This window comes from Hyperolius riggenbachi, chromosome 2 (assembly GCF_040937935.1).
Source record: "Hyperolius riggenbachi isolate aHypRig1 chromosome 2, aHypRig1.pri, whole genome shotgun sequence".
Classification (NCBI taxonomy): domain Eukaryota; kingdom Metazoa; phylum Chordata; class Amphibia; order Anura; family Hyperoliidae; genus Hyperolius; species Hyperolius riggenbachi.
In genome coordinates this window covers 45324169-45351021 of record NC_090647.1, presented here as the reverse complement: position 1 = coordinate 45351021, position 26853 = coordinate 45324169, and the positions used below count along the sequence as shown (strand labels likewise).

The 26853-nt window shown below is 44.0% G+C and overlaps 1 protein-coding gene across 20 annotated transcripts in view; it reads right to left on the bottom strand.

Moving 5' to 3' along the window:
- TENM4 (teneurin transmembrane protein 4) overlaps positions 1 to 26853 on the bottom strand; it is a 1797006-nt gene that overhangs the window by 1268431 nt on the left and 501722 nt on the right. Inside the window, exon 1 of one of the 20 annotated variants that reach the window (XM_068266720.1) lies at positions 106 to 184. The exons of the other annotated variants lie outside the window; for them this stretch is intronic. The gene's annotated coding sequence lies outside the window, so the exon portion shown is untranslated. Of the gene's footprint in view, positions 1 to 105; positions 185 to 26853 lie in introns of those variants that run through there. 20 annotated transcript variants of the gene reach the window in all.

The window sequence follows — 26853 nt, the reverse complement described above, 5'->3', positions numbered from 1 at the left end:
TACATTTTTACAGTCATTTTACTCGTTTCAGCACCAGAATCACTTCCTACAGCTATATATTGCTGCATAATGATAATGTTATAGTGATATGTAGCTCCGGCTTACCAGTGATACTTAGCCTAGGCTCTTTAGCTATGTGGAATTCTCCTCCCAGAGCATTCTGAGAGATCAGGTATACTTTGTACTGGCTTTGGAATTTTTAGAAACTAACATTCTGCAGAGATGAACCTAACGGGACTAAACATCACCAAACGTCACCACCTGTGAAAAATTTTAAAATGTAAATCAGGGTGAGGAAAGATTTGACAAATGGCAAACATTGACTAAATAATTTATAACTGAACATTGTAAAAAAAAAAAAAATAAACAATTTTGCTTATTAGTTTATTTTCCCTACAGTTCCTCCTCAGGCCCCTTCCACACATGGTGCATTGTGTTGCGGTACACTCCCCCCCTGCTCCACCGTCGCAGTGGACATTAGTCTCTATAAGACTTGCCACACTACCCGCGGTGTGACGTGCTGTGGCGGAAGTGGATACGGCAGCGCAGACTCTGCAGTACGTTGCCGAGCAGTATGAGCGGTACCGTGTGGCAGGCATTTGCATTGGAGTCTTGGACAAGGCAATTATCTATTTAGATTGTTGCAGTGTCGGTGCGGCGTGCATGCGCATATTGGACAAAATTCAGTGGCCAGCAGGGAGCACATCACTGTTTTGGGGCGGAGCTATGCATATTACCCTGTTGGTGCACTATGCCACAGGGTAATGTACAAGGGGAAATGATGCGGAGCAGCTGTCCTGTTCCAGGCTCTCCTGCCGCAGGACAATCACATATCCGAATCACTATATCCCTACCATGCACAGCTATGGGGGTTCAGATGTTTTCCCCGCATGCGATTTAGAAGCAACCTAAGTATTCTGTATTCAAATTTGTGTGCCCATATGGGTTGTTCTCCAGGCGGCCTGCTGGCCTTGTCACATCTAAATTTAGTGCTAAAACATCCCATTGGTTCATTTGTGTGGACCAATGGAAAACTTTGGCAGACTAGGCAGAAAGTCTAAATAAGCGCCATTTTATTTTTACACAGCATTCCTATTAGTCCATACACCATATGGTTATTATTGTGTGTTTATACAGTGCTGACATCTTCGGCATACTTTCAAGGCCTGATTTTTACTCTTTACCACCCAAGGCCAATGTCAGCAGCTGCCCTCCTTCAGTATAGATAGCCAAATTACCCTTCCCCCTTCCTTTAGTATAGGTAGCCCATTGACCCCTCCCCCCTGTATAGCTAGCCAGATGACCCCCCCCCCCTCCAGTTTAGATAGCTTGATGATGCCCCCTTCCCCCAAGTATAGGTATTCTGATGACCCTTCCCCCTTCTTCTGTATAGTCTGATGACCAACCTCCCTCAACTATAGTTAGTCAGGTGATTTCTTCCCTTACCCCTAGTATAGCCTGCTGCCCAGCCGCCCTTGATCCTGTGGCTTATGTGGCCTTGGCTTAAATCCAGCCCTGCATACATGTGTGCAGTGTAGTTGAATGGTGTTGGCGCCATAGGTGCGGAGTGTTTCTTTAAAAACATGGCCATCTGTGTTGTACAGGTAGTCCCCGATTTACGAATGCCCGACTTATGAACAACCCACCGATACCAACGGCATGGATTCAGTGTTTCCATGGGAACAAGCCAAAACATTTTTTTTCAATTTGGACTTTGTTTTTGAGAAAATCGATTTTAAAAAATTCAAAGAAAAAATGGCTTTTAAACTTGTATAAGCAGGTACAGAGAGCAGAGGTGACACAGAGAGGGACACTGGAGGCACAGAGGAGGTACAGGGGGCAGAGATGGCACATTGTTCCGACTTAAGAACAGATTCAAGTTAAGAATGAACCTACAGCCCCTATCTCGTTCGTTAACCGGGGAATATCTGTATTACAGCATGGCAGTGTGTCCAGGCCCTAAGCACTGGCCAGCAACTGCAAGGGATGGAAATAGAAGGTTAGATTCAGCATTACTATCCAAACAGACTATCCCCTGGGCTTTAGGAACACTTCAAAACAATCGATCTGCAGCACCTACTGTAAATAATGTTTTGATCCTCCAGAAGAAAAGATTAGATCAGGTCTGCGGTGATCAACAAAGTACAACAGTGCTGTTCATTTAGTCTAAGTGATTTTGACCTAATTAACCATAGATTGTTCACATCAATCATTTTTTCAGTCATCCTTTGTATTGCCACCAAGAGATGATCATGTGATCATTGCGGTGAAGCCACACTCTAGAGTCTAGTCACCTGAAATGATCATTCGTGATTGTTTCAGGAGAAATTCTAAAGTGCAGGGGTGCTGCGATATCAGCGGCCTCTGCTTCAGCTGTCTCCAGTCTAAATACAATTCGGATGACCGATATTGTAGCTTTTGCCACTAGCTGCTGCAGAGTCCCTCCTGCTTGCTCAGCAGCCAATCTGTACACAGATTATGGTAAACGGTCACCAAAAGTCACTGGGGGGATGTCTATAGTGATCTGAAGGCTCTTCAAGAAAAACAAAAGAAACAAACGGAACAAAAGAGTCCTGTATAGTGTAGTATTTAACTCAGGTGTCAAGCTCAAAAAGTTGACCGGCATTGAATACTAGGACCAAGTCACGGGCCAACCTCAATGTCTAGTGGCCACCTGCCTCCCTTATAAAAATCTTTGGTGTCTAATGCCCCCCTCCTGTACACAATTCCCTGGTATGGTGGCCATTCTTCCTCCCCTATACAGTTCCCTGGTGTCTAATGCCCCCCTATGTCCCCTGTACGAGTCCACGGTGTCTAATGATCCCCCCCACACACACACACACCACAGTCCTCCTCCCCCATATGGCTTCATTGGTGATCTAGGGGCTTCACCTCCAATATAGCTTCTCTGGTGGTCTTGAGTGGGCCAAACATAATGCAAAGTCGGGAAACCCCAAATTTGATGGCTCAGTGTGCCGAAATGTAACATGTACAATTTAATTGTGCCAGGTGTATACTGTATGTATAGCTACTGTAGAGATGTACTCACAAGTGGGGGTTGCAAGACCCACAACCACAGTATTTAAAGGATACCCGAAGTGACATGTGACATGATGAGATAGACATGTGCATATACAGTGCCTAGTACACAAATAACTATGCTGTGTTCCTTTTTTTTCTTTCTCTGCCTGAAAGAGTTAAATATCAGGTATGTAAGTGGCTGACTCAGTCCTGACTCAGACAGGAAGTGATTACAGTGTCACCCTCACTGATAAGAAATTCCCCTTTTTAATCACTTTCTTGCTCTCAGAAGCCATTTTCTGCTAGGAAAGTGTTTTATAGTTGGAATTTCTTATCAGTGAGGGTCACACTGTAGTCACTTCCTGTCTGAGTCAGGACTGAGTCAGCCACTTACATACCTGATATATAACTCTTTCAGACAGAGAAAGAAAACACGAAACACATAGTTACATAGTTATTTTGGTTGAAAAAAGACATACGTCCATCAAGTTCAACCAGAATAGTTATTTGTGTGCTAGGCACTGTACATACCCATGTCTATCTCATCATGTCACATGTCACGTCGGGTATCCTTTAACCACCCTGGCGTTCTATTAAGATCGCCAGGGCGGCTGCGGGAGGGTTTTTTTTAAATAAAAAAAAAACTATTTCATGCAGCCAACTGAAAGTTGGCTGCATGAAAGCCCACTAGAGGGCGCTCCGGAGGCGTTCTTCCGATCGCCTCCGGCGCCCAGAATAAACAAGGAAGGCCGCAATGAGCGGCCTTCCTTGTTTTGCTTACATCATCGCCATAGCGACGAGCGGAGTGATGTCATGGACGTCAGCCGCCGTCCTGACGTCAGCCGCCTCCGATCCAGCCCTTAGCGCTGGCCGGAACTTTTTGTTCCGGCTACGCTGGGCTCAGGCGGCTGGGGGGACCCTCTTTCGCCGCTGCTCGCGGCGGATCGCCGCAGAGCGGCGGCGATCGGGCAGCACACGCGGCTGGCAAAGTGCGGCTGCGTGTGCTGCTCTTTATTTGATGAAAATCGTCCATACCACCCGGCTGGTTAAGTGAGGAAAAGTCCATCCTCACTTGGGTCTTTGGGTACTCTGTAGATGCTCTGTCAAAGGTACTATAAATACATTAAAGTTTGATAAACATTTAAAGTGTTTAATAAAATACTTATTTATTATTTTTTAAATAGACTCTGTAACAAAATGTTAAGCCTTATTTCTTCTATCCTATAAGTTCCTATACCTGTTCTACTGCAACCTTTTCTAGTTGCACTGTCTCTGAAATATATCTAATCTTCTTTTCTTTGTCAAGCTTTGTCGACACAGGGAGGAATGTGCTGCCTCTGCTGTGATAGGGAGAAGTTATGCACGTCCCCTCCACGCCCCCCTCTGCTCTCCTGTGTGCTGTGTGTATCACAGGCAAGGTCTCTGCTCACAGCCAGCGTGTCTGAGGCTCAGGAGCTGTGACCTTGTGAACAGCTGTGAGTGCAGAAAGATCATTTAAAAGCCCAGACAAGCAGCTAAGATAGCAAGTGGAGTAACATTCCAGCAGTCAGTTCAGGCTTGAGAGGAGCCACTGCAAACCGGCACCTGCTCTGGTGATGTATTTCCTGTTTGGCGGCCATCTTCATTGTATACAAAAACAATGGCTAAAACAGTGATTTTATCACCAAGAAAGCAGTGGGGAGCGGCGAAAATGTCACTGAGGGGGCTAAGAGAAGACAACAAACAGTCTGGAACGTTTATTTATGTAAGATTTTCATAGTACATATTATCTTTAAAGTTATAAAAGTTTTTGTGTAGTTTAAAGTACAGATTCTCTTTAACATTATACAAGTTTTTTCCCTACTACCAATTTAGAAAATTTGTTAAAGTGGACCTGAACTCAGAACTTCCTCTCTGCGCTAAAAGATAAGCAACAGCATAATAACCTTTTTTTAAAAAACCTTTTTTTTTTACAGCTTATACAATTCCTACAATAAACCTGTAGTGTGTCTACTTCCTGCTTTAATGGAAACATACATAGGGTTAACATCCTATGTTTACCAATTAGCTGCTCTGAGGCAGCCAGCTGACACAGCTGAGAGATCAATTTACAGTTGTGATTAGTCACAGATGGGGGGTGATTTAGACTAGACTAAACTCTCTAAATACATACAGGGTGCATTTCTATGTTTTCCTTCTGTCCTATGCAAAAGTTCAGGTGCACGTTAAAATAATTTTTGGTCCACATCCTCCACTCTTAAAGGAATACTATCGATTCACATATTTTTTTTTATTGACACAGGAATTGTTTGGGAAGTGCTGCTAAGTACTGGTGTATACATTTTAGTAGCAACTTCTTTGTTTACTGTTAGCAAAATACTTTCAAGCTTTACTGACGCCAAAACTGACGGCTGACTGGGCCATGACGAGAGGGGAAATTCCCCTCACACTTGATCAGTTAACTATATGTGTAGCTCTGTGTGTGACAGAGAGAGAAAGCTCCCAACACCTGCAGATCCTGTATCCGGTGTTTCTGACTGAAGTGTCTGAAGAGAGCAGAGGAAATGTAACTAATTGTCACAGCTTTTCATACTGTTTTTGCTTTCAGCGTTTGATATGTTTTATATTTGCTTTCTGTAGTCTGATATGCAACTCTGGCTGTGCATTGAAGCAGACACCCCTTCTGCAATTGATTTGTCCCAATATAGCTAAATCCTACCCTCAATAAATTAGTTTTGGCCTCTGATATTTAACATAAAAAGTAGGAAAATGTTTACACAGCTACTTAGACATTATTTGCACACTGTCATTTTAGAACACTTGGGTATCGATAGTATTCATTTAACTGTCACTCAAAGTGATCACAAAAGATAGAAAATAGACTGCAGTGATAGTGATTCTATGAGTGTGTAGCTTTACTCTGTAGCTCGAGCTCAGATCTTCTGACACTTCTAGACAAGTTATAAACTGGCCAATCAGGGCGTCCGTGATTGACATTCGTAGGAAAAGAAGTATTCTTTGGGGCATCTTTTACAGCATGGTGACCTTTTCTTCATGAACAAGATTTTCCTCTCCCTGTCAGACTGCTGCAATTTATTTGGGATTACTAACTACCTGGGTGCCATCTCCCAAAATGTGCTGATTGATCTTGCCAATATGCAAAATGTCATGCTCCTATGCCCTGCAGAGCTGGAGCGAGCTGCATCAGTCGGGTTATTGATTAGCCCGCTCCATGTCTTGTTACCTAGAAGAAGGCTTTTGTTGTGTTTTGTACACATACTTGACATCTGTAAAACCGTGCATGCACATAGCTTCTGTTCATTCAAGCGGAAGTCAAGACATTTTATTTTTGTAAAGTGTACCTGTAGGAGAAAAAAGTGTGCCTACGAGTCTGTGCCAAACAAACTGCTCACCCTCAGCCATGCCATTCCTCCTCAGTCAGGACAGCAGTGCCACCTCCTCCCTTCTGCTGTGCAAGTCATATGAAACACTGCTGCTCTCCTGCCTCCCCTCTCCTCACTCATTGTCACTCCTCACACAGCACAACAAGCTGCTTTTCCTCAATGATGACCTCTTCATCTCGCTCTCCTCTTACTCTGACTGCATGCTGTTAGTGTAAACACACCGTATAAACATCCTGCCCCTGTAATCTCTGCACCTGATGCAAATGTTTCACCTTGTATCACGAGAGAACAGGCCCTGCCTACGTGGTGGTTGGGGGGGGCAGATGGGACACAGAGTCATGTTCGCTGCCTCATGACATGCCTCTGTGTCCCGCCCCCACCGCGTTATAGCAACCCCAAGATTGGCAACATTATCTGTCGCTATCTTGAAGGTAAACACAGGGGAGAGGGATTCCCTGTTCATAGAGCCTGCCAGGGGCTTTCCTGAAAGGTTTCCGGAGCTGCCATTGGGTAGCTCTCATTGGCCACGCCCCCTGCATGCTGGTGATAGAATCAATCTCTCTTTCCAGCGTTGTGACACAGAGGTCACTAAAGTGAAAGTGGGCTAGTGCGGCCCACAGGAGCTGCGGTTTTTGCAGCTACCTGATCCACTCAGCTCTCCGGATCAAGTAGCCTTCTTTGACTTTTTTTTTTAATGAGCCCACCTCAGGCTTCCTTTAAAGCTGAACTATCCAGAATTGCTAAACAACGGTGCCGGTATAACACATACTCACTCTGCAAGGAAGTACAGCATTACAATCGCATTGCTTATCAGGGCAGGGGAATACTTGGCTTTGATTTAGCATCTGTACTTTATAAATACACTTTAAGAACACAGGAGGGGATCTCATAACACCAGTCTTTCTAAAAAAAATTCCTTCTGATTACGGTTCATTTTAATTTTTTTCCCGTCTTGGAAAATTGTTATAATTAACCTATTAGGAAGACTGTTATTATCGTGATCAATTTCATTCTCTTGCAGAACCTTTACAACAGGTGCGCTGCCTGCCTGCCTGCGTGCCGGAAACAGCTGGAGCCGCGGATAGGCGTGAACCCAATTAGCATATTTACAGCATCTATTAATTAGCACTAAGCTTCCCTAACACGGAGAATCGCGGACAGAAAGCAGGAGATTCAGCAAAGGGTTTAAAGAATAGTTTTGAATTAGTTATAGGATGCCTTTTGAATTATGCATGCCTTAAAAAAAAAATAAAGAAATATGAAATCTCTTGGCACGCTTGTAAAATTACCAGTTGTAGCTTAGCGAGACGCGCGCCAAAACCTTACCTTTTATTGTGCCGGCTGTCTTTAAAAACACTAACATATCTTGAAGCAGCTGATTTGTGGGAGTCAAAGCTTAAAGTGTACCTGAGGTGACATGTAAAATGATGAAATAAACATGTGTAGGTAGAATGCAAAACATATTAATAACCAGGCTGTTTTTCTTTTTATTTTATTTTGCTGCCTGAAAGACTTAATTTTCAGGCATGCAAGTGACAGCTTCTGTCTTGTCAGTACCTTGTCGGGAATACAGTAAACCTCTCTGATAAGCAAATTAGAGCCATAAATGTTTTTCTGGCAGAATAAAACTTCTGAGGGCAGGGGAGAGATGGAAAAAAGTCAGTAATCTGTGAATTGTAACTCTGGGACGCTTAAAGGACTTCCGAGGCCAAATGTTTAAAAAAGTGAAATACCTGGTTCGCTTTTGTAGGCACGGAGGACGCCGTCCGCGCCCTCCGTGCCATTCTGCCAGGTCCCCGCCGCTCAATAGCCCCCCACGGGCCGCTCCCGACCTGGGTCGGGCTCTCCTGCCTGCACTAATATGGCCGCCGGAGCTGGCCGCGGCTGCGCAGTGCGCATAGCCGCGAGTGCGGCTGCGCAGCTCTAGGGCCAATCCCCCGATCCACGCAGCAAGAAACAGCCTGTAGCGTGGATCGGGGGGCTGGCCCTAGGGCTGCGCAGCCTCACTCGCGGCTATGCAGACTAAGCAAAAACAATAAAATATCAAACAACTTTGTAAATGTTTAAAGTGAACCAGAGACGAAGCACCATCGTGTATTTTACCATATATATCAGTGGGAACATTAGAGAAAACACCTACCCTGCTCTCTGTTTCATTCTTCTCTGCTCAGCCTGCTTCTAATCAGCCCTGATAAAATCCCAGACTGAGCATTCAGTCTGGCTTTGCTCAGCAATCATTATAGCTGAGTCATTATAGCATAGCCAGAAGGGGGCAGGCTTGGGCTTGAAAAGACATCAGAGAAAACAGACTCAGCTATAATGATTCCTGAGCATCCAACTCCGAGTACCCAAAAATTGCTCAGACTCTGACTCCTTAACTTCTGACTCCACAGCCCTTAACAGCAGCTGATATTTTTCCATGATTTTCCTCCCTTTTCACTTGCACCCCCCTCTTCTATAGGCAACAGCTCCTCTTCTATGTCCAGCTGCCCAGTTAGGCAGGCTTAGAGATGAAAAGGTGCTTTATTGATAAGGTGCAAAAACACCTGTGGACAAGCATGAGAAAAGTTTGCTGAATAAGGGGAGAGAGAGAGAGAGAGAGAGAGAGTCCGCAATATGAGTATGTGGAGTAGTGGGGGAGTCTCAGCACCCTGGAGGAAAAGACACAGGAGACAAAAAAAACCGGGAGCCCAATAGCGCAATATGTTTTCATATACGGGATATCAACAGGTAAAGTAAATGTACTACTCACAAAGGCGGGTTGCAGAGGGGCAACCGACCACAATAAACAGGTGGAGACAACGCGTTTCACAGGTCTAAGCCCGCTTCTTCAGGCCAATATCAGTGCCATTTGCAAATAGACGATCAGCAAAGGAGGCAATTTGTAATTGGCACTGTTATCGGCCTGAGGAAGTGGGCTTAAACCAGTGAAACGTGTTGCCTAAAACTAAACTGAAGTAGACAGAGAGAGAAAAGGAAATGAAAGAGGGGGCTAATTGAAAAGATACTGAAGTACACCGTGTGGGAAAGTAACTGTGAAGGGAAATGAGAGGAGGTGTTAAGGAGACATGAGAGGGTGTTGCAGCCAAAGACACCAACACAGACGTGGAGGGAGGGGAAGCAAGAAGGTAAAAGACCGTCATGGGCATTGCAGTAGACCACACAAAAAAAGAACTAGGAAGGAAATGAGAAAGGTAAATAGGAAGGGAAATGTAGGCACGCTTTATAGGGAAGACACTAAAATAGGAAGAGAGGGAGAAGGACTAGGGAGGGAATGAAGGATCAATTAGATGTCAGGATCAGTTCAAACTAAGCTCGCAGGAGTCAGTATTAGCACATCCGAATACTACAGATACGCTGTACTGCTCTGGAAATCCATAGCAGTGTCCACTGGTCAAGAGAGTGGATATGTGCCATTTTGTTTGGCAAATTAAAACATAACTGCTCTCAGAAAAATGAGCAGGTCTACTTTCACGTTGAAGACAAACATAGAAATGGCAAAAAATGGAGATAAGTGAATGACTGTTCTGCATGTCCATTGGTTCTTTTCTGTCCTCCTTGGCAAATGCAGTGGACAAAGTGTGAATAGAACCTCACAGAGAGGGAAGCTCAAGTAGACAAAGAGGGAAGGAACTGAGAAGTAAATGAGAGATGGTGTTACTAGCAGAGGACCTGAAGTACACCATGAGGAAAAGGAACTGGAAAGGAAAATGAGTGAGGGTGCTACAAACAGAGGTACTGAAGTAGACAAACAGGAAAACAGAGAAAGAAAATGAGCTGGTGTTTCTGGTAGACACACAAAAATAGACAAAAATAAACTGGGAATGGAAATGAGATGTGTTACTGGCAGAGACACTGGAGTAGAGAAAGATGAACAGAAACGGAGAAGAAAATGACAACAGGTGTTTCTGGAAGAGACACTAGGGTAGACCATGATGTAAAGGAAAATGAATGAGGGTGCTACAGGGAGGGATACTGAAGCAGACAAAGAGCATAAGGAACTGAGAAGAAAAATAAGATGGTGTTACTGGCAGAGATACCGAAGTAGACAAAAAGAAAGAGAAAGAAAATGAGAGTGTGTGTTTCTGGCAGGGATCCTTAAATAGGCGAAGAGGAACAGGAACTGAGAAGAAATTAAGAGATGGTGCAACTGGCAGAGACACGGAAGTAGACAAAGAGGGAAAGGACCTGGAAAGGGAAATCAGATGAAGATACTGAAATCGCCAGAGGAACAAAAACCAAGAAGGAAATGAGAGACGATGTATTTGGCAGAGATACGGAAGTAGACAAAAAGGAAAGGAAGTTAAAAGGAAACTGAGAGCAGGCGTTTCTGGCAAGACACTGAAGTAGACAATGACAGAAAGTAACTGGGAAATAAATAAGAGTTGGTGTTACTGGCAGAGACACTTAAAATCATGAGGGAAAGGAACTGGGAGGGAAAATGAGATGAAGCCACTGAAATAGACAAAGAGGAAAAAGAACCAAGAAGGAAATGAGATATGGCTTATCTGGCAGAGACATGGAAGCAGACAAAGAGGGAAAGGACCTTAAAAGGAACATGAGAGAGGGTGTTGCTGGCAGACATACTGAAGAAGACCATGACAGAATGGAACTATGAAGGAAAATAAGATGATGTTATTGGCCGAGGCACTTGAGTTGACCATGAGGGGTAGGAACCGGAAGGGAAAATGAGAAAGTGTGCTGCGGGCAGAGACACGGAAGCAGACAAAGAGGGAAAGGAACTGTGAAGGAAAATAAGATGGTGTTACTGGCAGAGGCATTTGAGTTGACCATGAGGGGTAGGAACCGGAAGGGAAAATGAGAAAGTGTGCTGCGGGCAGAGACACGGAAGCAGACAAAGAGGGAAAGGAACTGTGAAGGAAAATAAGATGGTGTTACTGGCAGAGGCATTTGAGTAGACCATGAGGGGTAGGAACCAGAAAGGAAAATGAGAGAGGGTGCTGCAGGCAGAGAAACTGAAGCAGACAAAGAGGGAAAATAACTGAGAAGGAATTGAGATGGTGTTGCTGGCAGATAAACTGAAGTAAACAACGAGTAAAGGAACTGTAAGGAAAAATAAGATGGTGTTATTGGCAGAGGGCACTTGAGTAGACCATGAGGGGCAGGGACTGGAAAGGATAATGAGAGGGGGTGTTGCAGGCAGAGATACTGAAGTAGACAAGGGAAAAAGTACTGAGAAGAAACTTGAGATGATGTTTCTGGCAGAAATACTAAAGTAAACGAGTAAGGGCTGGTTCAGACAGACGCTTGCAGAGCGTTTACAGCCAGCGTTCGGGGCTTGGTGTTAAACGCTCCCATTCAAGTGAATGGGAGCGTTTGTACCAAGCTTTCAAGCGTGTTTACACAAACGCGGCGTTCGGGTCCCGATTTTTCCCTGGCGTTCAAGGAGCCCCTGGAAGCTACATGTAGCTTCCAGGGGCGGTTAACCGCGATGACTAATGTCCCCCTGGGGGAATAAAAACGCAACTGCATCCAAACGCAACACGAACGCTGCTGAAAGCCCACGAACACGACGCCAACGAACGTGACGCCTTCAAACGTCCATCTGAACCAGCCCTAAAGGAACTAGGGAGGAAAATAAGATGGTGTTACTGGAACTGGCAGAGACACTGAAATTGACATAGGGAGGGAATGTAACTAGGAACAGGGGGTAACAGATAGTGCTACTAGCAGATAGTGAAGAAGACAGAGAAGCAGAGGAGCTAGGATGGGAACTCTAGGGTGATACAAGCAGTGAAACTGCTCAGTAACTGAACACATTTCTTTTGTAGTGAAACAGAGAAAATAAAATACTAATACCAGATGGCAAAACAATGCTGTTACTTCTGCAATAATTATGCAAAAAAGAGAGAAGAAAACAAGTATTTGGGAACTGGCACATCAAGTACATGTCTGGAAGAGCTATTTTTTAAGATTTCACAAATAAGTGGAATGCAAAGAATGGCAATATGTTACCCAGGTTGCTCGCTTGTTGAATGAAGTCTAATCTTGCTCTGCCTAGGCGTGGCTTGCTTCCATCACATTTATTTCCATATGTCGATCCATATGTAATGACAGCGTGAGACAGGCATGACCTCTGTTGACCTCAGGTCGGTTTTATGTTTTGGACTGGAACTTTCTTTAGAGTGGGATGAAACTCCATATTAAAGAGTGTCTGAAGCGAGAACAAAATCTCGCTTCAGACCTCATAGATAGCAGGGGCATGTGTGCCCCTGCTAAAACGCTGCTATCCCGCAGCTTAACGGGGGTCCCTTCACCCCCAAATCCCCTTGGTGCAGCAGGGGAGCGCTTCCTGGTTGGGGCAGGGCTAACCGCCGCAGCCCTGCCCCACGCGCGCCTGTCAGCCCGTATCTCCGCCTCTCCCCCGCCCCTCTCAGTCTTCCTTCACTGAGAGGGGCGGGGGAGAAGCGGTGATGCGCCGCTGATAGACGCGACTGGAGGCAGGGCTGCAGCCGTTAGCCCTGCCTCCACGAACGACCAACTCTACAACCAACTATTGCGGGGGTGGGTTTGGGGGTGAAGGGACCCCCGTTTAGCGGCGCGATAGCAGCGGTTTAGCAGGGGCACACATGCCCCTGCTAACTATGAGCTCTGAAGCGAGATTTATTCTCGCTTCAGGGTCTCTTTAAGTTCAGAGATTACAATAAATTATCCAATAAGAAATTATTTATTTAACTTGCCTATCCTGTTGTTTTTAGTGTTCACTGTCAGATTTAGGAGAAATGGGATGTGAAAAAAAGAAAATAAACATTTCTGCTGGGTTCCATCTTTAGCTTTTCTCTGTGATGCCAAAGTGACATCACTTCTGCCTTTTTTGCAACAGGTCAGTAGATGATGCTATCAACATCAGCCTGGAGCACATCCTGTCCCATCTGGATAAACCAGACTTTTATGCCAGAATCCTCCTCCTCGACCTCAGCTCCGCTTTCAATACCATCAGCCCCAACATCCTTTATGACAAGCTGATCCAACTCAACCTGCACCCCTCCATCTGCACATGGCTGAAAGACTTCCTCTCCAACAGAACCCAAGTGGTGAAGCTTGACTCCCTTTTCTCACGTGCGCAAACCACAAACACAGGTGCCCCCCAAGGCTGTGTCCTCTCCCCGATTTTGTTCTCCCTATATACAAACTCCTGCACATCACAGTCTGACTCAGCCAAAGTAATTAAATTCACAGACGATACCACCATCATAGGCCTCATGGACAAGAGCAGCGAACAAGCCTACCACCAGGAGATAGAAAGGATCTGCAACTGGTGCAAGGCCAACAAGCTTGTCCTCAATGCAGCTAAAACTGTTGAACTAACCATTGATTTTAGGAAAAAAAAACCTGTCCTCCCACCGGTGCTCATTGAGGGCTCTGAGGTCTCCAGGGTCCCCAGTGCTCGCCTCCTAGGCACCACCATCTCTAGTGATCGAAGGTGGGATGGCAACTCCACCAGACTGCAAAAAAGGCCCAACAATGGCTGTTCTTTCTGCGTCAGCTAAAAAAGTTTGGCATGTCCCGCGCCCTTCTGACCCGTTTCTACTCCTCCACCATCGAGTCGGTACTCTGCTCCTCCATCATTGTGTGGTACCCCGGGGCTTCCGCCAGTGACAAACACAAACTACAGAGAGTTATCAAATCTGCAGAGAGGATCATCGGTACCTCCCTGCCATCCCTAGAGCCCCTGCACCATTCCAGACTGCTGTCCAGAGCAACCAGGATTGCAAAAGATCACTCCCACCCTGGCAACCGCTACCTCAATCTTCTCCCACTGGGGCGCCGCCTCAGAACTATCTCCACCAAGACCTCCAGACACAGGAACTCTTTCTTCCCCCAAGCTGTCCAGGCCCTCAACTCAGCGGCCCTCTTCGCCATCCATGAGACAGGCTAACTGTTATTGGGGGTGCGCCGCGTACTGCACATTGCATAGTGGATGCTGTAAATCTGTAAACTGCTTGTTTAGGGCCCAGTGTATTTTTGTACTGTATTTTTGTACTCCTAAAATCCTGTAGTCTATGTGTAATTATATGTATGCTGTTAATCATATTTATGTTCCTGACCATGAAGGTTTGCTGCTCTGTAGTGCCAACAACAATTCCTTGTACGATCCTGTACTTGGCGAATAAAATCTATTCTGATTCTGATTTTTTTTCCCTTTCTTTTTTGTTAACGCAGCTCAGTATTAACTTACTGCTTATTTTACAGATTACTTCCTCCCCACAGCAAACATCACCTAGACAACAGGTTTACAGCACTGAGTGAACTTTTTAAAAAGGGGGGGGGGGAGTTCAATTACCTCCTGGTCATAGTGTCTTTACCTTATCTGAAATGAAACCTATATTAGAAACAAAGCTGTTTACAAAAATGTTTGGCGCACTAACTATGAAGTAATTAACTTTAGAGTTGCACATGATTTGTCACGCAAAATGTAATTTTTCTGCATTGCCATCTACTTGCATTAAACACGAATCACACATCACATACAACAAAAAACAGACCTGCCGTGTGAGTTTAACCACTTCACCACTGAGGGGTTTTACCCCTTGAGCACCAGAGCAATTTTCACCTTTCAGCGCTCCTTCCATTCATTCGTCTATAACTTTATCATTACTTATCACAATGAAATGAACTATATCTTGTTCGCCACTTTTTTCGCCACCAATTAGGCTTTCTTTAGGTGGGACATTATGCCAAGAATTATTTTATTCTAAATGTGTTTTAATGGGAAAATAGGAAAAAATGTGGGAAAAAATTTATTATTTTTCAGGTTTCGGCCTTCATAGTTTTTAAATAATGCATGCTACTGTAATTAAAACCCATGAAATGTATTTGCCCATTTGTCCCGGTTATAAAACCGTTTAAATTATGTCCCTATCACAATGTTTGGCGCCAATATTTTATTTGGAAATAAAGGTGCATTTTTTTCAGTTTTGCGTCCATCCCTAATTACAAGCCCATCTATATATATAAAATCGGATGTATGTATGTGTGTGTGTATGTGTGTATGTGCCACGATCATTCGAAAACGGCTTGACCGATTTGAACGAAACTTGGTATACAGATCCCTTGATATGTTCTGGGGGTCTCGCGTCCCCCCTGCACACCTGGGCGGAGCTACAAACAGCAAATCAGATTTCACCCATTCATGTCAATGGAAAAAATGTAAAAGGCTGCCATTCTCACAGTAATCAAGTCAGAGTCCCCACACTTGGCACAGTTGGTCAGTTGGTGACTGAGGCTACAAATCCAGGAAAAGTGGGCGGAGCCTGAAACATTCAATGACATTTCTGCCATTCATTTTGAATGGGAAACTGTAAACTGCAGCCATTCTTAAGCTCAACACACACCATACAATCTTGGTTGTACAGATTTACCAAATCTATGTAGTATAAGAGCCAACAGATTGAAAATACCTTGAATAATTGATTGGATAAGCTCTTATAATACATGAAAGTGGTAAGATTGAACAACCAAGATTGTATGGTGTGTGTTGAGCCTCAGACTGTTAATGGCAGGGTTCTCAAACTTGGCACACTTGGTCACCTGGTGAATAAGATCAAGATTCAGGAAAGTGGGTGGAGCCTACAACAGCCAATTAAAATACACCTATTGATTTTCAAGGGGAATATTGAAACTGCTGCCATTCTTACACTCTTTATGGCAGAGGCTTCAAACTGCACCATCATTGGGTGACTGGGATTCAAATTCACCAAAAGGGGCGGAGCCACAAACAGCCAATCAGATTTCCTTGCTAGATAAACAGCTTCCATTCACACATTTTTGATGACAGGAGCCTGAAATCTCACAAACTTGGTCAGTGAGTGACAGTGTGTCAAGGTTACAAAAAGCGGACGGAGCCAAAAACACATTTCACTGGGAAAATATAAACTGCATCCATTCTTACACTGTTAATAGCAGGGTTTCCAAACTTGACACAGTTGGCCACTGGGTGACTGGGATTAATATTTAGAAAGTGGGGGGAGCCTACAACAGCCAATCAAAATTCACCTATTGATTTTTCAAAGGAAAAATTTACATTGCGACTATTCTTACACTGTTAATGGCAGAGTAATTGGGTGAATGGGGTCCACATTCACTAAAGGGGTGGAGCCACAAACAGCCAATCAGATTGATTTCATCCATTCTGTCATTCGCAGGGTTCTCAAACTTGACACAGTTGGTCACTGGATGACAGGGATTAATATTCCGGAAAGTGAGTGGAGCCTACAAAAGCCAATCAAAATTCAACTATTGATTTTCAAGGGGAATATTTACATTGCTGCCATTCTTACACTCTTAATGGCAGATGCCTCAAATCTGGTACAGTCAGTCACTGGGAGACTGGGGTTTACATTCTGTAAAGGGGGCGGGCCAAAAACAGCCAACCAGATTTGCTTAATTTCAATGGAAAAATGCAACTTATTGATGCCAAGGACCCCAAAGCTCATAAACTTGGTCATTGAGTGACTGTATGTCAAGGTTACAAACAGTGGACGGAGCCAAAAACAACTTACTTTTTACATGGGAAAATATAAACTGTAGCCATTCTTACACTGTTAATGGCAGGGTTCTCAAACTTTGCCCAGATGGTCACTGGGTGACAGATTGATATTCAGGGAAGTGGGTGGAGCCTATAATAGCCAATCAAAATTCACCTGTTGATTTTCAAGGGGAATATTTAAATTGCTGCCATTTTTACACTGCTAATAGCAGATGCCTCAAACCTGCTACAATTGGTCATTGGGTAATTGGGTTTAAATGCTGGAGAGGGGCGGAGTCACAAACAGCCAATCTGATTTCTTTCATTTCTATGGTAATATACGAATTATTGAAGCCAAAGCTCACAAACTAGGTCATTGAGTAATTGAGTAATTGTGTGTTAGAAAAAGTGGGGGGAGCCAACACCAGCCAAATACATACCCGGGTTATCAGCTAGTAGTTTATAAAGTAACAGTGTTATACCCTCTTGACATAAATATTTAAAAAGTTCAGTCCGCAAGGTAACTATTTATGTATTTTTTTTTTATTGTATTTTTTTTTTAATTACAAAAAAAAAAAAAAAAATGGGGCGTGTGGGAGGTAATGAGTTAATTTTTAATGTATAGCTAATGTATTTGTATATGGAAAATGCTTTAGGGTGTAGTTTTACTATTTGGCCACAAGATGGCCACAGTGAGTTTTTGTTTATGCGACCTGCAAGCGTACAGGAAGTGCGCTTGCAGGAAGTTCAGGGAGGCTGGGCAACTTTTTTTTTTCACAATGATCGCGCTGCTTCTCGTAGAAGCAGCTGATCATTGCGGGGGGCTTAGATCAACGAACGGGAAAGGTTTTTCCCGTTCATTGATCTCCGGGCAAGCGGGCAGCGGCGTGCACGAGCGCGGGGCGTGCGAGCGGGATTTCTCCGTCCTTTGGTGGTAACGGTGGAAAAAGGGACGGAGAAATCCGTGCGGCTGGGGGTAAAGTGGTTAAAACTCAAACAAAACACACAATGCAGAAAAAATGTGATGCCATTGAAATACATTAGCGGTCTGACTGCAAAATGTACATCAATTGTAATAGGTGTGGACCACTCTTTAAAAATGCCCCATTACATGCATATAAAAACTGAACCTGAACCAAGGAATGAAACAAAGATTTTGATTGGTTGCTCTGGTTCTTCAGTTTTTTCCCAGCAGTCTTTGCACCTGTTTTGATAAATCAAGCACACTGTGCATCAACCTCATTATGTCTTCATGCAGACAGGTTAATGTAGGTCACCAGACTGGTGGTTTCTTTCTGGAGCTATATGTGTTTGCAAAATGAAAAGCAAGAAAAAGAAAACATTTCTATTAAAATGTTCTGAGTCTATTTTTAGAGCCCCTTTTGTTGACTTGTAGAACAATGGTGACAGTTCAGATGCTCCCAGTATTGTCACCATTAAAAGCATGAGAGGAGGAAGGTCTTACTGGAACACAATGCCTTCTCAAAACTGGAACAGCAGACGGAACACCATGGAAACGCCACTGACAGGTGAAATAATGCAGCTCTGGTCGAGCTGAAAAATCACTGTACCCAACACAGAAACAATCTTTACTGAAACCAAATGAATTTTCTTTATTTTTCCTTTATAAAAAAAAACAAAACAAAACAGCAACTACTGTACATAAATGCATTATAACTGTTTAGAAAAATATAACATGAAAAATTGTATATTAATAATCCTGAACTACCGCCAGTCACCTGCAGGTGACGAGCCTGATTAGAAAAGCATTTGCCAGTGCAGCCTCCCTCAAAGGGACTCCGAGCACCTCTCACGGGCATGCCTTTAAGCCAAACGACTTCCAACAAAGTCGTGCTATGACCCCTCTGGAGGAGCCTCTTGCAATGGCCATGCGTGTCACTTCCTCTTCCTGCTTCATTCAGTGATGCACTTCTCTAAGAGAGAAGACAGGGGTGACCTAGAAGTTATAACATAGCCGAGATGGCAGCCGCAATTTTTGAATTGAAATCGAAATGAAAACTATTTGGTGTAGAATGGTGATTCAGGCATCAAATGAAAGAGGAGAGCACAAGCTACAGAAAGGTATGCATCTTTAAAGGATAACTGAAGTGACATATGACTTGATGAGATAAACATATGTATATACAGTGCCTAGCACACAAATAACTCTGAAGTCTGAAAGAGTTAAATATCAGGTATGTAAGTGGGTGACTCAGTCCTGTCTCAGACAGGAAGTGACTACAGTGTGACCCTCACTGATAGGAAAGTCCAACTATAAAACACTTTCCTAGCAGAAAATGGCTTTTGAGAGCAAGAAAGAGATAAAAAGGGGAATTTCTTATCATTGAGGGTCACACTGTAGTCACTTCCTGTCTGAGTCGGGACTGAGTCAGCCACTTACATGCCTGATATTTAACTCTTTCAGGCAGAGAAAGAAAAACAGGAACACAGCATACTGTAGTTATTTGTGTGCTAGGCACTGTACATACCCATGTCTATCTCATGTCACATGTCACTTTGGGTATCCTTTAACCTCCTTGCCGGTTATCCCGAGCTCAGCTCGGGGTAACCCGCCGTGGAGGATTGCTCTGGCCCTGCTGGACCGATTTGCATCATTTTTTTTGTTACACGCAGCTAGCACCTTGCTAGCTGTGTGTAACATCCGATCGCCACCGCCACCGCCTCGCCACGCCAACCCCCACCCCTTGCGCAGCCTGGCCAATCAGTGCCAGGCAGCGCTGAGGGGTGGATCGGGACTCCGTCTGACATCATGACGTCAATGACGTCAGTCCGGTTGTCGCCATGGCGACGGGGGAAGCCCATACAGGAAATCCCGTTCAGAACGGGAGTTCCTGTTGGGTATTTGCGCCGGAGGGGTGGGAGGGATAGCGAAGGGAGGGGGGAAAGCATGTAGCTAGCGCTAGGCTAGCTACATGCTAAAAAAAAAAATTGCAAAAAAAAAACCCCACCCCTCCCGCGGCCGTGCACAGGAAATAATTAGAACGGCAGGGAGTAGGAAGTACTTTGCAGTACTGCTCAGAGTCTTAAAGGCATACCCATGAGAGGTGCTCAGAGTCCCTTCAAGACATTGCACAAATTGTAACACACACAGTGGGGCGTCAGTTATTATAGTGGTATTTAAGTCTGGAATAACATAAAATTTAGGTTTCAGGTTTCTCACTGGAGTATTGCTTTGCGTTGCATTATATTGTTGCATTTCCCCACTAATTTCCAGACACCATCCCACCTGAAACCTTTGCTCCTCAAAGGAGAACCTGTTGTCCTCTAACTTGGTCACGTCCTCTCACATCCTCCAGGACTTCTCACGAGCATCACCTCTCCTTTGGAATGCTCTCCCACAGTCTGTCTGTCATGAGCTTGAATACCTTCAGAGCCCTTTTACACTGAGGCGGTGCGGTATTTTTTACCGCACCCCACCACAGGGCAATGAAATTCTATGGAGACTTTCATACCAAGGCGGTACGGCGCGATGCAATGCTAGGACAAATCTACATTATTACCATGCGGTTCAGCAGCGATGCGCAGCGGGCTGGAAGTCGTGTAAGTCTACGGCTTACGTGTCACGCATGTTTTGAAGTATATTCTAGCAATATGCTTCTGTGCTCGTGATTGCTTCAGCCACAGGAAGTGAGCGTCACTTCCTGCTTGGCCGGCTGCCAGACGAGGATTACTACATACTAACATTGTAGTTCCCGAAGACCTGTTTTTGGCGGTGCGGCTCCTGGGCCGCTAATCACCACTGCGGAACTGTACTCTCAAACACACCTGTTCAGACAAGCGTTTCATTTGCTATAGGTAACATTGGAGGTTCACTGCCTCATCAGCTAACCCTTGTCACCTTCCCTAATGTCTTCAAACCACTACCTAGAGTGCTCCGTTCTTGGCTCTCGAAACATGTCTGGCACTATATTTGGCCTGAGGAAGTGGACGTTAAACCCACAAAACGCGTTGCCTGTGCATAGTTAAACTTCATATGTGTATAAATGTCTCATTATTGAGGTAAGGCACCTCTCCCTTTATTATTTTAGCTGTTTTAACACAGTGTTATCTATCATTGGGTATCTCTTGGGTAGCACTTTGTGCTTCCTTTGGAGAGGTGCACTTTGGTACCCAGTTGCTCTGCCTCTGATAGGTCCTTTGTTGCTTTGCCAAGAGTGCGACTGGATCCAGTTCCAGCCGGTCACCCGAGTGGAGTTTATAAATCTCCACCTGCCTTTAGTGGTTGGTTGCCCCCTGTAAATATTACCTTGAGTACTTTTCTAAACGTTTCTTTGTGTTTTTTCTTTTGTAGGTTCCGCCCCCTTGTTTTTCTGATACTGCAGCCACAATAATGGCTGTTCATGAACTGCTGTATCACTCCTCCCCTGCCAAGAGCCCATCCTATCCACAAGGATCCTGCCAGTCCTGATCCTGTTTCCAGCAGCCCTGTGTTGTCCGCTCCATTCGTCCACATGGATCCTGCCAGTCCTGATCCTTTTTCCTCCAGGACTTCTCACGAGCATCACCTCTCCTTTGGAATGCTCTCCCACAGCTTGTCTGTCATGCTTTGAGCTTGGATAACTTCAGAGCCTTTTTACACTCAAGTGTTGCGGTATTTTTACTGCACCCCACCACAGGACAGTCCCACAGTGCAGACAGCTCCCTCTAGCCATGTGGCTCCTGACAGTCCTGATCCTTCTAGCAAATCTAGACAGCTCTAGCCATGTTTAGCAGCAATGACCCTACTACCAGTCCTGAGCCTACCTGCTTCTTAAAATCTCGGTCATTCTCCTGTGTTGTTGTGCACTAGACTCTAGTAAGCTGTCACCTTTCTATTCCCCCAGCCTAGTCCCTCAGCGTCACAAAGGGTTTATATCATTTCCTGGCTGTCGCCTGTGACACGGAGCGGGCAAACGACCGAGGTACACAAATGGAGCGACTAGTCCCCCCCGCTGCCTATAAAAGATGGAAGGTGCCGCGGTTTATATCCAGTTTCAAGAGTAAAATCAATAATGCAATACAAACACATTACCGATGAGGAAAGGGATTTTAAACACGTTTTGAAAACGTCTTTTATCATGGCAGTTACACTTTAAGTTCCAAGGTCACGGTAAAGCGTTCCCAGCGCCTGTCGCCTCTTTTTCCATCTGGCTATTAAACGACCAGATTCTTTTTCTTTTTTCCTTTTTGGACTGCGCTTACTTCTAAAGCGTTCAACATCAATTCAGCCTGCGAAATTGCAACAAAGATGTTGGCTCGATAGGTCGTTATTAAAACTATAAAATGCAAAGTGAATTTTCTGTTGTGATTTGGGGACGGATCGATAGATCTCCAGCTCCTCTGGAAGTGCGGCTCTTTGTCTCGCACTTCATAAGATCTGTCGCGTCAATACGCTTCTATATTCACTACAGCCTCCGTACTTATTGAAACAGAATAATTGCGGCGGGGCTCCCTCCGCGCGGGCCACCTGGGTCCGTCAATTCGTTTTGCCGCCGAAGGAAGAAGCGTCTCTCTCTCTCTCTCCGCATTTAGATGCCTTGTCACAAATTGTATTTCCCGAAATCAGGCACAATTGCGGAGAGATGATATTGGAGAGACCGCGGGGAGTGCAAACAAAATGTTTTTATTTTCCCCCAAAGAAACTATTCATTACATTATTGGTGCAATGAAAACCTGAAGACGCGGCAGCGGCATCAAAATGCTTCGGAAAGCCATTCGTAATCTGTTTTTTTTTCTTTCCGGGAAGGAATGTTTAGCCTTGCTGTCGCTGCTTGAGCTTGGCGAGGAAATAAAAAGATGAAAACATTCAACCGGTTCCGTGCATGTAAATATAGACGGCGGCACAAGATTACCAATACTTATATTGTAAATAAAATAACCAGATAGCTGAGTTTGTTGGCCGGGCCTGTGGTCTATTGAAATAATACGGGGTATTTTCTGTGAGTTATATTTAATAAAACTGATCTGAAGATTAGTTGGTGTTCGAAATTCTGGACTGTGTGGTTCAAAACTCCAAACCAACACATTTAGCACCATTTCAGCACTGAACATAGTTCCAGATACCACCTCAACCACAATCTCAGATCTGCACACAACCTTCTTCTGCCCTCCTCTAGAATCGGCTCCTCGCATTCACATATACATGATTTCTCACGCGCCTCACCCCATCTCTGCAATGCCCTTCCACAACACATCTGTCACTCTCCAACCTTTGAAATCTTTAAGGGCTCATTCACATCTAGGGCGTTTGGCATTTTTTTTGAAGGCCAGCGATGTTAAAAAAACGCCCTAAAATCGCTAGTGCATTGAATCATGGGATAGTTCATATCAGCACATTTTGTCTGCTTTCCACTCACCAAAGCGATGACTGTACCATTTTTAGGGTGTTTTTGGTACAATGGAAGGTATAGGAAAAGCGCAAAACGCTCACAAAATCGCTTTGTGCTGCGATTGTATTTGCGCTTTTAAGAATAAATACATTGTATTTATTATTTTCCGGGTCAAAGAGTTCACTTCCTAACTTGTGTCAGGAAGTGAAAAAATAGAATCGCGCAGCAAAAGCGATGTACACAAAATCGTAACGTGCAGGTAAGCGCCGGGAGGGGAGAAAAAAAATCACTCACAAAATCACAAAACGCTGGCGTTTGCGATTTCGATTTTAGATGTGAACAAAGCCTAAGGCCTCGTTCACATCTGCTGCGCTGAAAAACGTGTGAAAGCGCGTGGTAAAAAAATGCATGCGCTTGTGCGCGCTTTAATGCGCGTTTTTGTGCGTTGCGCTGCGCTTCTTTAAAGCACGTTTTGCTTGTTGTACCAGCAGCAGTTGTCAATAGAACTTTGCTTTTGTATGTAAATGTATTTTTTTCTCCAATTAGGGGTAAAAAATGCATGCGCTTCTATGTGCGCTTGTACGCGCTTCTATGCGCTAAAAAAGCGCACCCATTCACTTGCATTGATGTGCGCTTTCCAGCTCAACGCACAGAAATGCATGCAACCCTACGTTTCTGTAACGCTGCCCAGAGCAGCGCATAGATGTGAACCAGCTACATTTAGTTACATGGAAAAATGAATACCTTGCTGATCGCACAGGGCAGTACGCTGTAAAAAGCGCACAGAAACGGCCCTGATGTGAATGAGGCCTAAGAGCTCCCTCAAAACTCACTTTTTTTTCGACAAGCATACGCTCTACCTTAGGCCATTCCCCATTGGACCTCTGGTCAAGTTGCACTCCTACCAGATATCCTAAAACACACTGCCTCTAGGTATGAATATTGTGTACTACCTCATCTCCTGTTTGCTCCCTATTCCTTTAGATTGTAAGCTCACAAGGGTAGAGTTCTCTCATTCTTTTGTGTTTGGAATTGACTATAAATATTGTTCATCATGTCACATTTGTCACTGTAATGACTATGTTTACCAATTCTGTATTATGTACCAGTGTCTATATTTCTATATAGTGTGTCTATATAACTGTATTATTATGTACTCCATGTTTTGTTTCTTACTCTGTTCACTAGACAACAATAGTAATAATAAAATCATTATTATTTATACAGCGCCGACATTTTCTGCAGCACTTTACAGAATATATGTAGTCATGTCACTAACTGTCCCTCAGAGGAGCTTACAATCTAATCCCTACTGCAGCCATATGTGTATTGTAGTCTAGGGGCAATTTAGAGGAAGCCAATAAATGTATCTTTTTGTGATGTGGGAGGAAACTGGAGTGTTCGGAAGAAACCAACAAAGATAGGGGGAGAACATACAAAATCCTTGCAGATGTTGCCCTGGCTGGGATTCAAACCGGGAACCCGGCATTGCGAGGCAAGAGTGCTATTCACTAATTCACTTCGCCACTGTGCTGCTGTAAGGAGGAATTTCAGTGAAATGCACCCTGTCTTGCTGTTGGGTACTGAAATGGTGCTGAGTGATAATTAGATCAATTGAGGTAAAATCCCACTGTGGCAGTTGCAGGGAGAGAACATTTGTTATTAAAGCGGAATATAACCCTGCATTTCAACTTTTCTCTAAAACATTATTTACAGTATATTATATGCAACCAGCATTTTTTTTTTACTAGACCAGCATTGGAAGGGTTACACAGGGCTTTAAAGTTCCTGGAGATTTCTGCAGACGCATCCGAAGCTGAAATAGATACATTTTGTTTACATAAATGTATCTAAGTGTTGAATGTGACTCATCTCTCTGACTGAGAAGGAGCTTGGAGGACAGCCAAAGAGTGTGTAACATTTATGAATAGATACATCTAACTAAATAGAATGTATCTATCTGAACTTCTGCATATCTCTCCACTGAACTTGAAACCTCTGTGTTTAACCCTTCCAATGCTGGTCTAGTAAAAAAAAAATGCTTTTTGCATATAATATGCTGTAAATAATGTTTTAGAGCAAAGTTGAAATGCAGGGTTATATTCCGCTTTAATGGTATTTGCATGTGTCCCAGATATCTGTCGTTGGCACTGCTGTTTTAACCTCTTGAGGACCAAGGGCTTAAACCCCCCTAGTGACCAGGCTATTTTGTTAAAAATTAGTCGCTGCAGCTTTAAGGTCAAGCTGCAGGGCCGCACAACACAGCACATAAGTGATTCCCCCCTCCTTTTGTCCCCACCAACAGAGCTCTCTATTGGTGGGGTCCGATCGCCCCTGCAGTATTTTTTGTTTTTTTTTAAATAAATAGTTATGTTGTTATTTTTTTTTTTTATTAAATGTATGTATTTTTTAATATTTTTTTCCCCTCCGTCCCTCCCACCCCCCAGGCAGCCAATAACGGCGATCGGCTGTCGTAGGCTTCAGCCTATGACAGCTGATCGCTCTCTTGTCCCCCAGGGGGACAGCCGTGTCACATGGCTGTCCCTAGTACAGCGCTGCTGCAGATTGCAGCGCTGTACAGTACATGCGGTCGGCAAGTGGTTAAAGGGGGATGTAACATCCAAAAAATAAAAAAGTTGCCAAAAAATAGTGCTACAGTAACATTCTCATCTCAGAATGCAAATTACTTCATATTCAGATAAGATAAGGACACTATGACCAGTAGATAATTGAACACCTCCACCCCCCCCACACACACTTTGTAGAGTTTACACAATGATCTAAGCCTGTTGAATAGGTTATTTTTGCTGTGGGAGGGCCATTATACATGTCTGATGCTACCCCACTTATCCACCCCCCCACTGGCTGAAAATCTAGTATCGTTTGTCTCCTCTTCTGTGATTGGCCAAGCAAGGATATCCTTAGCCATTGCTACTGCTGTTCACATAGTGGGGAATAATTATTTATTATTTATATAGTGCCAACAACTTCCGCAGGGCTGTAAAGAGTATTTAATCTGTACTATAATAAGCGAGAAGGTTGTTTTTTGTGAATAATCAGGTCTTTTTTGGTGGAATTTTCTTCCACACCTTAGAGAGTTTTCAGTGTTTGTATGTAAATTGGGTTGGAGATGGTATCCCATATACACAAGAATTGGAATTCCATATACACAAGAATGTACGCCGATCAGCGTGACGCGGTCCTGTAGAGGTTAAAATTTATGTGCGACAACCTCCTTTTTTATAGAATTGCCAAACCTATGTAATTTCTGACAAGTTTGATCCCTAAAAGAGCCTAAAAGAGGAGCAGTTGAGAAACAGAGGGACAGTGGGATTTGGTAAAGAAAATAGGGACAGTCCTTCCAAAAAAGGGACAGTTGGGATGTATGGTTACAGCACACTCCACAAGATGCAGTGAAGGATGGTTTTCTAGCAGATGCAGTTGACAGTATTTCAGTAAACACAATATAAAAATGCACTCAGTGGACCAATAACTCGTAAAATGCGAAGCAAGAAAAGGAGATGGATAAATACAATAAGTGAAGGCATTAAAGAGGAAATGTAGTGAAAATAACATCATGAATAAAATTGTTTACTGTATATACTCGAGTATAAGTCTAGAAATTTTTATT